The sequence below is a fragment of the Gossypium arboreum genome, chromosome 6, assembly GCF_025698485.1.
Source record: "Gossypium arboreum isolate Shixiya-1 chromosome 6, ASM2569848v2, whole genome shotgun sequence".
Taxonomy (NCBI): Eukaryota; Viridiplantae; Streptophyta; class Magnoliopsida; order Malvales; family Malvaceae; genus Gossypium; species Gossypium arboreum.
In genome coordinates this window covers 104,806,032-104,821,768 of record NC_069075.1, presented here as the reverse complement: position 1 = coordinate 104,821,768, position 15,737 = coordinate 104,806,032, and the positions used below count along the sequence as shown (strand labels likewise).

Below are 15,737 nucleotides of genomic sequence, written 5' to 3'. Positions count from 1 at the left end.
AAACCATACGCTGAATACACCCAGTGGTATTACTATAATTCAAATACTTAAGGTAAAAACAATATATATACACATTAAATCTTACCGCTATTTAACCTTCAATAAATCATTCATGCATTTAAACCTTAAATTTATTCTAATAATATGTATCTTAAATAGCTTTTCTTTATTTTAATTTATATATCTTCTTATTATATCAATATTCATTTCATGCATTTCATCAATAACCATTTCATTAAATCATTATTTCATATATTTCATTTCTATATCCTAATTCAATAACTTATTCTATTCCATATCTAAAACCTTACAACATTAGTCTTTCAATAATTATTTAAACCAACATTTTTCAATAAAAATAATTATAATTAATTCATAAAATTATATTCAACTAACTCATACACTATTTCATTATTTCCAATTCATTCTATTTTCACTTCCTATTTCGATATCTTAATTTCAATTCACATTTCAATTAATAATTCCACTTTCTCATACTTTTAATAGTTCAATCGATCAATTCATTTGATTTTCTCATTTCATTTATTCAACTGATTTCAACATCAATAATTCGATATTTTAGCAAATTCATGAACCTTAAGTTCATGCTTCAAATTTCACATCTTAATTCCATTCACAATTCAACTCATAATTTCTTTCTCATTTTTTTAATAGTACGATCAATCAAATTTATTTAATTTTCTCATTTCAGTTATTCACCCTATTAACAAACCCGGACTTTGACAGATACACGGATTCCAACCCAAACATACCAGCACGGCACATTGTGTCTAAAATGGTACTTAGTACCTGATCAGTATACGACACATAAGTGCCTGAAACGACACATGAAGTGCCTGATATGACACATGAGGTGCCTGAAATACGACACATAAAGTGCCTGCTGGGAAGAGCTGATATATCCCGTACTCTTCCAAATCCTATGGCATGCCAATTATATCCGACTCAGCTCGACTAGTTAATAGGGTATTTTAATTCTCAATTCACTTTCATTTCCAATTCAAGATCACTTTTCAATAACAATTTCATTTTCAAATCAATATGCAATTCAATTATACTGTAACACCTCAAAATTTATATCTCTGATTCTGTTAGAACATGACACAACTATGTATCTGCTTCAGTGGTTAAGTATTCTAGGTGTGTGTGAGAGGTCCCAAGTTCAAGCCTTGAATTTGGTAAATTTTGATGTTTTTCTGAATAAAGCCTTAATCTAGTTCAGTAGGCTTATGTTTAATTGTTGTAAAACCATATCAGAATGGGCCTATTGGTCTGGTGGTTAAGGGGTGTTGGCGTGCTTGGAGGTTTGGAGTTCGAGTCCCTACGCAAGCAAGGGATTTATTTTTGCAGCTAGTGCCGTGTAGGAGTTTGATTTTTAGTAAAATGCTGGCTAATGGAGAGAATTAAGGGATTGGGAAGTATCCCATGATTTTTAATTTTTCTCTCTCTGCTAAATTCTCCCTACTCTTTTGACACTTTTTCTTTCTCTTTTCACTTTTCTTTCATCTTGGTTCCACTCTCTCAAAATTTTGCTGCACACCCCTTTTGTTTTCACCATTATTGCTAGAATCGTAGTTCCTTCGCGAGGTTCTGGTAAGTAGAGCTTCGCTCTCTTTAACTTTCATTTTTTTCCAACTTTGAATGGGGATTATTCTGATGTTTGTGGCAGCATCACGTCGCGAGGTTTAAGGCTCTCTTTGCGCTGTTTCCTAACAAATCAATTCGTGGCTTAGCGGTAAATGTTTTTCGATTTAAGGATAAGTAGTTTGATTTTGGGATTTTAATTAATCGTAAAGTAGGGCTAATTGTGGTGTTGTATTGGCTAATGTTTAGGTTCTGGAGTGTTCGGAGTTCGGTTTAGCTTCAAACAAGACCAGGTGTGTACTTTGAATATACTAAAAATGAGATTCAGTGAAAGCCAAAAAATATTCTGTCGACGCCACACGGGCGTATGGTCGTCCATGTGGTAGGCTGTATGGCAGTACACGGGTGTGTGGTCAACGAACCAGGCCATACGCGCGCGACACAAGTCCGATAGACACGGCCATGTGATGGCTGGCGAGGTCGTATACGAGACACGGGCTCAACCAATTGGGCCATGTGGGGTACACGGGTGTGTGGGACCATACGAGTGAACCACACAAACGTCTGAAATTTTGGGCCAGGCCGTGTGAACCACATGGCCAAGGCTAAATTGGGCTGTGTAGGCTACACGAGCGTGTAAGCCTACACGGGCAGACCACAAGGGCATGAGCCCATTTTTCTAAAATGCTCCGTAAGGTTGCATGGGTTGCCCAAGTCGACTGTGACCTATCGTAGGGTCGGTAAGCCTTACTTAGACCCTTGATTCTGTGATCTGATATTGCGATGTATGTACTACCATGTTACACTTAGTATGTATATTTGTTTGTGCTGAATATGAAAATATGTCTGTTAATTTGCATTATAGCATGCCATTCGTGTATGATGTATTGCATTGGGGTGGGTTTGATGAATTTGAAGGAATGATACATTGCATTGAAATGGGTTTGATGAAGTTGAAAGAAGGATCTGAAAGGTCTTTAAAGTCTGTTATCTAGCAGCTAAGCTACATATTTATGACATGTGCCGTATTACGGTGCTTTATGGTGTGTAAGGTTAGATGGGTCGATTTTATCCCCATATTTGGTGTGCAGGGGTAGGTGGGTTAATTTTATCCCCACATGATGTGTTGGGTTGGAAGGAGTTGGTGTGCGGGGTTGGTGGGCATGTCCTATTATTCTGATATGTTATGCATGTTATATCTGGTATGGGCTAAGGCTTTAAGTTGTATCTGATTTTGTTTCTGAGTGGGCCAAGGCCCACACTGATTCTGTAAAGGGTCTAGGCCTGAATTATGACTGTATTTTGTTATCTGATTATATGCATGCTAAACTGTAGGGATGTACACACTGGGTTTGCTAAAACTCACCCTTATTTGTTTAATTTGCTCAGGTAATCCCCAGCAGTAAGCGGATTGGAAACCACGACTATCTACTCATGAGTTTTATATTTATAACGCCTATGTTATTTTATTATTTTTGGGATATTTATTGATTATGGACTGGAACTTTTGGTTTTAATTTACGTTTTTGAACTGTGATTTTGGAATATAAACTGCAACGCCAAAGCATGTTTTTAAACTTAACTAAAGCTTTCGTAAGTAAAATGGTAACAAGAGTTAATTGGATTTTTAAAGCTTCTGCATGTTGAGCATTATTTTCGAGCAAATTAATAAATTTATGGTTTCCTTCAAACTAAGTATCAGATAATATTTGGAACGATTTTTTTATGTGTTGAAATGAGTTGCCAAAACACTCTTATGTGACATTGCCGGATTTGGCCATAACGTCTAGGCCGGGTTTGAGGTGTTACATTTAGTAGTATCAGAGTCAAGTTGCAAAACTTGACTGTGGATTTGGGTTGTAAAAAAGAATGGTTTTTGAGAAATGATTTGTAAAATGATTTGAAATATTTTTGATAAACCATGGTACACCGAGTCTCCGGCACTGATTCTGTAAGTTTCTGAAACTCTGATATGTTTGAAAGCATGCTTACAATATATTGAAATTCTATTTGGATTTGTTTGAAAATACCGTTGTATGCTATAAAACTACTGTAGGTAGTAGACTCTATTGAAACACTCTAAGTAGTGTAAACTGAAAATCGTAGTAAACTGCGACTTGCGATAACAGACTCTAAATACTCTGATAACTTTACTGCATAAAATATTTATTAATAAATATCAAAACTGTAAACTGATTTGCATAAAACTATTAATACAGATTAATCTGAAATTACGATGAGCTCACGTAGTACTCGTGGACGGGTACTAGAGGCCGAGGTAGAGGCCATAGAGGGGTTTGAGCTGAGTCCTTAGCATCTGATACAGTTTTGAATCTAGATACTAGCGAGACACCGGTATCACCTGCGACAGAGATTGGGTTTGGGTCTCATGATCGTGTGGTTGGGGATGACACACTATCCCAAGCCTTGCTACAGATTTTGGAGAAGGTCGTTGGGCCTAACACTAGATCTAGGGGCCGAGGGTTGGTTACAGAACGACTCTGATCCAATGGGGTAGAGTTATTCAGAGGCATCGCTGGAGTTGCTCCTAATGTGGTCGAGTACTAGATGGAGGCCACGGAATGCATTATGGATGATTTGGATTTTTTTGCGAAGCAAAAACTCAAGGGGGTTGTTTCATTGCTTCTCGATGAAGCGTATCAGTGGTGGTTGACAGTTAAGGAAGGCACTCAGCCCGACCGGTTGACATGGGATCTATTTAAGACGGTTTTCCAGAGTAAATATATGGGGGCCAGTTATATCGACGCTCGGAGGCGGGAGTTTCTTAATCTTACTCAGGGTGATCGTTCAGTGGCCAAGTATGAGGCCGAGTTCCTAAGACAGAGCCGTTATGCTAGGGGCATAGTGGTGATCGAGTATGAGCATTGTGTGCGATTTGAGGATGGTCTCTAGGATAGTCTACGAGTTCTGATAGCTCTGCAGAGAAAGCGTGAGTTTGCTGTGTTAGTTGAGAAGGCCAAGGTTCTGAGAAAGTAAAGTGTGCTGAGTATCAAAACCGAAACAGAGGGAAAGATAAGAGCGATGTTGAGCCCTCAAATTCTGGGATGAGGCCTAGGAAAAAGGCAAGTCTGATGGGCCCGTGAGAGTTGGGCTTACTGTTGCACCTATTGGGATTACAAATTGTCAGTATTGTAATAGACGCCATCCGGGTGAGTGTTGGAGGGATACTGGAGCCTGTCTTAGATGTGGGTCTATAGAGCATCGTGTTAAGGATTGCCCGTTGAGATCTAATCAGATGCAAGCTCTGGTTAATGAGACTGTACAACTACCGAAGGTAGTTCAACAGCCACCTAGAGGCTGAGGTCAGGCTAGGGGTGGTAACGGCCGAGGATAGAGGGCACCAGGCAGAGGTGTTGGATCGACTGAGGCGAGGTAGCCTGCACTGGTTTATGCTGCATGTCGCCGTGAGGAACGAGATACTTCGGACGTCATTACGAATACATTTCTAATTTTTAATGTACCATACCTTGCATTGATAGATATAGGCTCTACACACTCTTACGTAGCTAGTACGGTGTCTGAGACCTTAGGGTTGCTGTTTGAGAGCACTTCTTTGATATAACAGTGGTGAGTCCATTGGGGCAGTCTATTGGAGTTAGTAAACTATTTAGAAATGTTCTGTTAGAGGTCCAAGGGACTGTATTTCTGGCTAATCTAATGGAGCTTTTGTTTGGGGAGTTCAATTTAATTTTGGGCATGGACTAGTGGTCAAACATCAAGTGAACCTAGACTGTGCTTCAAAAAGGGTTATTCTAAGAACCGAAGAGGATATTGAAGTAGTCGTGATTGGGGAACAACAAGACTATTTGACTAATGTGATATCTGCATTGAGGGCAGAGAAGTTAGTAAGGAAGGGATGTGAGGCATTTTTGGCATACATCAGTGTTACTGATTTTGGGGACTCTTCGATTAAGGATATCTGAACAGTGAGGGACTTTCCAGATGTTTTCCCAGAGGAACTACCGGGATTACCTCCGAATCGTGGAGTGGAGTTTGGGATTAAGTTGTTTCTGGGTATAACTCCGGTGTCTATCGCCCCTTACCAAATGGCACTGAAAGAGCTAACGGAACTTAAGGCTCAAATTTAGGAGTTGTTAGATCGTGGGTTCATCTGTCCCAGTGTATCTTCGTGGGGGGCACCTATTCTATTCATAAAGAAAAAAATGGTACAATGAGGATGTGTATTGATTACCGTCAGCTGAAGAAGTTGATGATCAAAAATAGGTACCCAATTCCAAGGATAGACGATTTATTTGATTAGTTCAAAGGGGTGTTAGTGTTTTCTAAGATTGATCTGCAATCATGCTATCATCAGTTGAGGATAAAAGAGGTCAGTGTGCATAAGACGGCATTTAGGTCTCTGTATAGACATTACGAGTTTCTAGTTATGCCCTTTAGGTTGACTAATGCACCGGCGGCATTTATGGACTTGATGAACCGTGTGTTCCAGCCTTATTTAGACCAATCCGTAGTGGTATTCATCGACGACATCTTGGTGAATTCTAAGACAGAGGATCAGTACAACGAGCATCTAAGAGTGGTGCTACAGATTCTACGTGAGAAACAGTTGTATGCGAAGTTCATCAAGTGTAAGTTTTAGCTTCGGGAAGTGACATTCCTGGGACATGTAGTTTTTGCTAAGGGAATTCGAGTGGATCCTCGTAAGATTGAGCTATGCTGGATTGGAAACAACCGAAGAGTGTGTCTGAAATCCGTAGTTTCCTGGGGCAGGCAAGATATTGTTAACGTTTCATAGAAGGGTTCTCCTTAATAGCAACTCCGATAACTAAGTTGCTGCATAAGGGAGTTCCTTTCATGTGGACTGATGCACAGTAGGAGAGTTTTGATAAGCTTAAGACTTTACTGACCCAAGCTCCTATTTTGGCATAGCCTGAGCCTGATAAGAACTTCGTGATATACAGTGATACGTCACATGTAGGTCTGGGTTGTGTTTTGATGCGAGATGGTAAAGTTGTTACTTATGCATCTCAACAGCTCAAGACTCATGAGGCTAATTCTCCAACGCACAATTTGGAATTAGAGGTAGTGGTATTTGCTCTTAAGGTTTAGAGGCACTATCTGTACAGTGAGAAGTGTACCATCTACACAGACCATAAGAGCCTCAAGTATCTCCTCACTCAGAAGGAGTTAAATCTTAGGCAACGACGTTGGGTTGAACTGCTTAAGGATTATGACTGCAATATTGAGTATCATCTTGGTAAGACTAATATGGTGGTCGATGCGTTAAGTCATAGAGCTATGACCGATTTGAGAGCGATGTTCGCTCGACTTAGTTTATTCAACGATGGGGGTCTTTTGGCTGAGCTGCAAGTAAGGCCGACATGGATTGAGTAGATCAGGGCTAAATAGATGAGAGATAAGTCTCTTGAGTTAAGGTTTCATCAGATTGAGAGTGAAGTTACTACGGATTTTGGGATTAATGATGACGGGTTATTATGTTTCCGAGGGCGAATCTGTGTACCGAATGATGATGACTTAAGACAGTCGATTCTGAGAGAGGCATATAGTAGCCTTTACGCTATGCATCCCTGTGGGAGCAAGATGTACCGAGATCTTTGAGAGTTATACTGGTGGCCAAGGTTGAAACGTGAAGTTACTGACTTCGTTGCTTGCTGCTTGACTTGTCAGCAGGTTAAGGCCGAGCATCAGTTACCTTCGTGTTTACTGCAACCGATTAAGATACTGATATAGAAATGGGAGCGAGTAACGATGGACTTCGTTAATGGGTTGCCCCTAACACCACTAAGAAAGATTCTGTTTGGGTCATCGGGGATCGGTTGACCAAAACTGCACATTTCATTCTGATTAGGACAGACTTCTCCTTACAGAAGTTGGCTAAACTTTACATTTTTGAGATAGTGAGACTACATGGGGTACCGATCTCGATCATTTCGGATAAGGATTCTCATTTTACGTCCCGGTTCTGGCAGAAGCTTTATGAGACTCTAGGATCAAGGTTCGACTTCAGTACTACTTTTTATCCTCAGTCAAATGGTTAGTCAGAGAGGGTGATTCAGATACTGGAGGACATGTTGAGGAGTTGTGTGATTGACTTCCGAGGCAGTTGGGAGGAGTACTTACGTTTAATAGAGTTCGCTTACAACAACAACTATCAGTCTAGTATACAGATGGCACCTTACGAGGCCCTGTATGGTCGTAAGTGTCGCACTCCCTTGTGTTAGACTGAGTTGGGTGAGCAATGTATTCTGGGTTCGGAGTTGGTATCAGAGACTAAGGATAAAGTCTGCTTGATTCGAGATCAACTGAAAGCTGCTTCTGACAGATAAAACCTTACGAGGCCCTGTATGGTCGTAAATGTAGCACTCTCTTGTGCTAGACTGAGTTGGGTGAGCGACGTGTTCTGGGTTTAGAGTTGGTATTGGAGACTGAGGATAAAGCCTGCTTGATTCGAGATCAACTGAAAGCTACTTCTGACAAATAGAAGTCCTATGCTGATTTGAAGAGGAAGGACATCGAGTATTCTGTGGAGGACATGGTTTTCCTTAAGGTCTCGCCCTGGTAGAAGGTTTTAAGGTTCGGTCACAAGGGTAAGCTAAGCCCTTGGTTTATTGGGTCGTACCTGATTCTGAAGCGAGTGGGGCCAGTCGCATATCAGTTGGAGTTACCTTCGGAGTTGGATCGTATACATGATGTGTTCCACGTCTCGATGTTGAGACGCTATCGCTCTGATCTCACGCACATTGTGCTTGTAGAGGAATTTGAGGTTGGACCAGATCTAACTTTTGAGGATGAGCCGGTTCAGATCCTAGATCACGACGTCAAGGTACTGCATAAGAAATTTATCCCTTTAGTGAAGGTGCTGTGGAAGAATCAAAGCACTAAGGAGGCCACTTAGGAGTCAAAGGATTTAATGCGTCAACAGTATCCTCACCTATTCTGATCAGGTAAATTTCGAGGATGTAATTTTCTTTTAGGGGGTAGAGTTGTAACGCCCCGAAATTTATATCTCTGATTCTGTTAGAATATGACACAACTGTGTATCTGCTTCAGTGGTTAAGTATTTTGGGTGTGTGTGTGAGGTCCCAAGTTCAAGCCTTGCATTTGGTAAATTTTGATGCTTTTCTGAATAAAGCCTTAATCTGGTTCAGTAGGCTTATGTTTAATTGTTGTAAAACCATATCAGAATGGGCCTGTTGGTCTGGTGGTTAAGGGGTGTTGGTGTACCTAGAGGTCTGGAGTTCGAGTCCCTACGCGAGCAAGGGATTTATTTTTGCTGTTAGTGTCGTGTAGGAGTTGGAGTTTCAGTAAAATGCTGGCTAATAGAGAGAATTAAGGGATTGGAGAGTATCCCATGATTTTCAATTTTTCTCTCTCTTTAGAATTCTCCCTGCTCTTTTGACGTTTTTTCTTTCTCTTTTCACTTTTTTTTATCTTGCTTCCACTCTCTCAAAATTTTGCTGCACATCCCTTTTGTTTTCACCGTTATTGCTAGAATCGTAGTTCCTTCATGGGGTTCTGGTAAGTAGAGCTTTGCTCTCTTTAACTTTCATTTTTTTCCAACTTTGATTGGGGATTATTCTGACGTTTGTGGCAGTATCACGTCGCGAGGTTAAAGACTCTCTTTGCACCATTTCGTAACAAATTAATTCGTGGCTTAGGATAAGTGTTCTTCGATTTAAGGATGAGTAGTTTGATTTCAGGATTTTGATTAATCGCAAAGTAGGGTTGATTGTGATGTTGTGTTGGCTAATATTTAGGTTCTGGAGTGTTTGAAGTTCGGTTTAGCTTCAAACGAGACCAAGTGTGTACTCTGAATACACTAAAAATGAGATTCGGTGAAAGCCGAAAACCATTCTGCCACACGGGCGTGTGGTCGCCCGTATGGTAGGCCATGTAGCAGTACACGGGCATGTGGTCGACCAACCAGGCCGTGCGCACGTGACATGGGCACAACGGACACGATTGTGTGATGGTTGGCGAGGCCGTGTGCAAGACATGGGCTCGGCCAATTGGGCTGTGTGGGGCACACGGATGTGTGGGCCCACATGAGTGAACCACATGGGCGTGTAAAATTCTGGGCCAAGCCGTGTGAACCATACAGCCAAGGCTTAATTGGGTCGTGTGGGGCACACGGGCTTATGGGCCCACACAGGCAGGCCACATGGGCGTATAAGCCCATTTTTCTGAAATGCTCCGTAAGGTTGCACGGGTCGCCTAATTCGACTATGACCTATCTAGCATCGGTAAGCCTTACTTAGACCCTTAATTCTGTGATCTGATATTGCGATGTATGTACTACCATGTTACACTTAGCATGTATATCTGTCTGTGCTGAATATGAAAATATGTCTGTTAATCTGCATTATAGCATGTCATTCGTGTATGATGCATTGCATTGGGATGGGTTTGATGAAGTTGAAGGAAGTTTCTAAAAGGCCTTTAAAACCTGTTATCTAGCAGCTAAGCTGCATATTTATGACATGTGCCGCATTACGGTGCTTTATGGTATGTAGGGTTGGATGGGTCAATTTTATCCCCATATTTGGTGTGCAGGGATGGGTGGGTTAATTTTATCCCCACATGATGTGTTGGGTTAGACGGAGTTGGTGTGCAAGGTTGGTAGGCATGTTCTGTTATTCTGATCTGTTATGCATGTTATATCTGAGATGGACTAAGGCTCTAAGTTGTATCTGATTCTGTTTCTGAGTGGGCCAAGGCCCACACCGATTTTGTAAAGGGTTCAGGCCCAAATTATGAATGTATTCTGTTATCTGATTATATGCATGCTGAACTGTGGGGATGAACACACTGGATTTGCGAAAACTCATCCTTATTTGTTTAATTTGTTCAGGTAATCCCCAGCAGTAAGTGGATCGGTGCAGCGGGGAACTCGACGGAGGCCACGATTATCTACTCATGAGTTTTATGTTTATAACGCTTTACCACGTTATTCTATTATTTTTGGGATATTTTTTTATTATGGACTGGGACTTTTGGTTTTAATTTGGGTTTTTGAGCTGTGATTTTGGAATATAAACTATAACACCAAAGCATATTTTTAAACTTACTAAGGTTTTCGTAAGTAAAACGGTAACAAGAGTTAATTGGATTTTTAAAGCTTCGGCGTGTTGTGAAATTTTTTCGAGCAAATTAATAAATTTACGGTTTCCTTCAAACTAAGTATCAGATAATATTTGGAACGATTTTTTTATGTGTTGAAACGGTTTGCCAAAACACTCTCATGTGACATTGTCGGGTTCAGCCATAACGTTTAGGCCGGGTTTGGGGTGTTACTGTAACACCCCAAACCCGGCCCAGACGTTATGGCCGAATCTGACGTGCCACATTGGAGTTGAAAACCCACGTTCCGTTTTAGTGTTTTAAAACCATACATTTTATTGAGTTAACAAAGTGTATGGAAGTGGGCACCGGTAGGTATCCGAGAGAGGAGGTGAGCCATGAAGGTCGCTTAAGTACCAAGCTCTTTAATTGGATCCAATCCTAGACATGCCCACAACCATAGCCACACTTTGTTATATCGAGTTTAAATTTGTTTAAGTGGACGTCTTTGATAAATCGATTAATCATGGTGTTGAGATATTTTGAAAACAAGTATCATTTTGAAAACACGTCCTAAGTCTAGCCCATTTGAATAATTATTAACCAATTTTAAAGTTATTAAAATTAAAATAATTTGAAAAGAAATAAAAGGAAAGTTAAAATTGGCCTTATTACAACCCAAAATAAATAATAATTAAAGGAAATTAAATGAAAACCAACACTTATTTAAAAGTCCAAAGACAATCACCGTGGCCACTCTGAATCCCTCCTCCCAAGTCCCCACATCAAGGCTCACTGCAAGGTTAAGGAAAGGGGTGAGTTTGGAAACTCATGTGCAACAAGCCCCTTTCAGAGCCCAAAACAATAACGGCCTGTTGGGTCTAAGCCCAAATCCAATCTCAATCATGCACTGGGCCGTAGCCCTTTTCATATTTCATATTTCATAATACTGGGCCGAAGCCTTTTCATATTTCATATTACTGGGCCGAAGCCTTTTGATATTTCATATTACTGTAAACGGTATGGCCCTTAGGCCCATTTCAATGTCACATATAATTTCAATGAAAGAATGCAACCCATTTGGGGAGACTACTCAACCCACCATCCGCTACTCTCCACCCGTACCAACCAACACACCATGTGGGGATTAACTCGACCCACCCCGCCAAACTCTCCACTGGCAGCATAGCTGCTTTATCATATAACTGGAGGCCTAGCCTCTTTTAATAACTGGGGCAAAAGCCCTTTTGATAACTGGGGTATAAGCCCTTTTGATAAGCGGGGCATAAGCCCTTTTGATAATCGGGGCATAAGCCCTTTTCACTTCCTCCATCCATATAAAACCCAACCCAATGCATTTATGATTACCTCATGTGCATATCATACATATCATGTGCATAGCATACATTTCATGTGCATATCATACATACCATATTTATCAAAATCCCGTATTACAATCATACATAAACCCTAGGGGTATAATGGTCATTTTACCTAGGGGCAAACGGTCATTTTCATGTTATAGGGGTAATCTCGTAATTTTACCAAAAATTAGGGTTTCCATGTCCATTAATGGTTACAAACAATTCATAGGTGCAAACAGTGATCCCGCCCATTTTAGCGAAATCGAGTTATTGGGCCAAAACCCTAATGGGCCCTACTTAGCCGATTCATCATCTAGGCCCATTTAGCCTTTATCCATAACATGATAATAGTTTAACATGCAATTTAACAGATTTCCCATTTTCTCGAAATTTACCCAAATGGGCCCGAAAGCCTATTGGGCCTATTTTAACCTCTCGAGGCCCAACTTACCGTGAACGCCAAAAACACGTCCTTATCATTTCCATTGTTCCCGATCATCATCTCATCGATTCTAACTAACTAGTGAGCGTTAATTGCTCACAAGTTCTCGAAATGCCGAATTTACGCATTTGACTTTTAACATTATCACTTTAAGCTATGAAAAGGTTTCGTTACACACGATTTGCGATATTCCTTGACGAGATCTCCTATGCGATTTCTCCTATAATCAACCACTTATAGATTAGACCATGTTAATATTAAACCAAATCGAAAACTACCTATTATCATCACTTACACATTCGCCACCATCCACAATGGCCCTTGGGTTCATACCTTTGCGAAGTTGATGACTAGATTTAGTCACTCCGATGATCCAAGCTTTTCACACACTCCTCGATCGGTAGCCTTTAATCCTCACTAGCACCAACAAACCAAATAACACCAAAACCCTTTTAGCCTTAGTCGACGAGAGGGTTTTCACTTTTCTTAAACCACAAGATACAAATGGAAAGAAGGTTCGAATACTTACCAAGAGATCTACTCGTTGAAGAACGTTCCAAATACCTTCCTACCCCATATCTTGTGAATCCAACTTAAACATGCGTGAAAATAGATCTAAATATTAATTCCGAATCACTAAAGTATGAAGCTTTCACTTTTCAAAGAATATTAATCTAAGCTATTACGAGCGTTAGTACACACATTACGGGTTGAAGTTGAAACGTTTCCAAAGTCAATCGCCTCGATAACCACCACCATCACTCAAACTTAACTAATCCAATATTAATATATGTAAATCCTAAGCACATCAGTCATACGGAACATAAGGGCATATTCGTCATTTTACCATACAGGGGTATCACGGTCACTTCACCCTACAGGGGCTTTACGGTCACTTTACCTAATAGGGGTATTTTAGTCATTTCATCCTACAAGGGTGTTTTGGTAAATCTACAAACTAAGGGTATTTCAAGAATTTTGTAAACCAATGGTATTTCTATAATTTTAGAAAGTCAAGGGTATTTACGTAACTTTGTAAATTAGGGGTATTTTGGTAATTTTACAAATTGAGGTTTTTCGGTAATTTCACAAACCAAGGGTATTTTAGTAATTTTGTAAATCGAGGTAAAACAGTAATTCTATAAATCAAGGGTAAAACAAGAATTCTATAAATCAAGGGTAAAATAGTAATTCTATAAATCAAGGGTAAAACAAGAATTCATAAATCGAGGGTAAAACGGTAATTACGTAAGTCGAGGATAAAACGATAATTATGTAAATCAGGGGTAAAACGATAATTATGTAAATTAGGGGTAAAACGGTAATTTTGTAAATCGAGGGTACTTTGGTAATTTTACAAGTCGAAGGTATTTGGTAAATTTACAAATCGAGGTATTCGATATTTTTACAAACTAAGGGTATTTCGGTAATTTTAGTAAACTAAAGTATTCTAAACAGGATAACAATACTAATGGCTCTAAAGCCCATTCTCAACCCAAATGGGCCCTGCACTCGTGTGGCCCTTTTAGCCCAAATCTAGCCACAAATATTAGATTCACCTAGCCTAGCCCAATATTTACTACACAATCAAACAACTTATCCAATTGGGCTGTAGACCCATTAGGCCCACATGACCCCTTTCGACCCATCATGCGACCAAGTAGCCATCCTCTGACTAGAGTAGTAAGAAATACACACGATAGGAGACCGGAGTTAATCCACACTCTGAGCACCCTTAGCCGACACCCAACCCAAACGAGCACGCCATACAAATGAAAGGGATCGACCAAGAAAGGTACCTCTACTCTCCTCATGGTTCTCTCTATTTAAAGCCGACCGCATCCACTCTTATGTTAGCTTCCGATGTGGGATCCTCCAACATTAGAGTTTAAATTCAACACCAACTCTTGCCGCCCCCTGTTAGCAAAATAAATGCTCCTTGCTTGCCATGGGATTCGAACCTATGCCTCCCCTTAAATGCTCCACATGCTACTTGCCACTAAGCCACAAGGCTTTTTGTGTCATATTTTATCCCCAATTAATTATAAGGTCTAAAGGCCAAAGTTCAGGTTCCCTTTAAAAACCCAAAATAAATTGCAAGAGCCAAGGCTTGAACCCAGGCTCCCATACAACCTTAATGACGCCACAACCACTAGACTACAAGCTTCCTTGTGTCATTTATTTAACACAATAATTTAAAAATCCTCATCCAAGCATCCAGGTTTTTTTTTCACTTAATACCAAAATTTTTTTGCTAAAGCCCAAGTTTGAACCCAAGATTTCTTTAACACTTCACAAAGCCATTAACCACTAAAGCAAACATTTAATTGTGTCATTTCATTGCACAATTAAATACCTATATAAAACTCCTTACGAACCCACACTCAAGGCCCAATACTTCTAAGCCCAAATTCGGGGTGTTACAGTTACATATACATACACATTCACCATTCAATTCAAATTCACTTTTCCACTTTCTAATCAATAAATAATTCAATACCAATACATATTTCAGATAATCACATATAATCATAATTGATTCAATTCAAACAACTTTTCAATCGATACATAATTCACATATTCACACAAATTCATAAATTAATTCACTTTTATTTAATTCATAATTTTAATTCATTTTCCAATCAAATTCAAATCACTAATTACTTTTCAATCTATATACATTTCAAATACTCACATATTTTCTTCATTTAATTCAATTTGATTCAATTCAAATCACTTTTAGTTTCCAATCATTATACTTTCAAATATTCACATAATTCATAATTCAATTACTTAATTCAAATCACTTTTAATTTCCAATTTGTTCACATTCAATTTCAATAGCCATAAATATTTTTGAACCAATTTCATTCAAATCAGTATCATCATTTCAATTGCTTACCTAATTTTACTTGCCATGCATTTTAATTAAAATATACAATTAATAATAAATAGATTTGAATTATAGTAATACAAATCCGGATTTGTTCGATTACTCCTCAATAACTTTTCCTTTCCTGTTGGTGTCGATGCCTCGGGTTCTTTGCTAACCACAAAAAAAATAATAATAATTTACTCTTACTAATTACAGCACTAATTTATAATAAATGATTGAATTTCCATTCAATTTATACCTAATTTTAATTTAATCCTAATTAACTCATTTACTTTTATAATTCAATTCATACTTCATTTCTATTCAATTTCCTTTCATGTTTCACTTAACTGTTTAACGTTCATAATAAAATTATAATTTAAAATTT

The 15,737-nt window shown here is 39.2% G+C and overlaps 1 long non-coding RNA gene across 1 annotated transcript; it reads left to right on the top strand.

The window, feature by feature from the left end:
• The first annotated feature begins 1,717 nt into the window (after positions 1-1,717).
• Positions 1,718-3,138, top strand: LOC128294152 (uncharacterized). The gene is made up of 3 exons (XR_008284420.1): positions 1,718-1,756; positions 1,855-1,898; positions 2,995-3,138. It is a non-coding gene; the product is annotated as an uncharacterized LOC128294152 (long non-coding RNA).
• Positions 3,139-15,737: the final 12,599 nt, after the last annotated feature.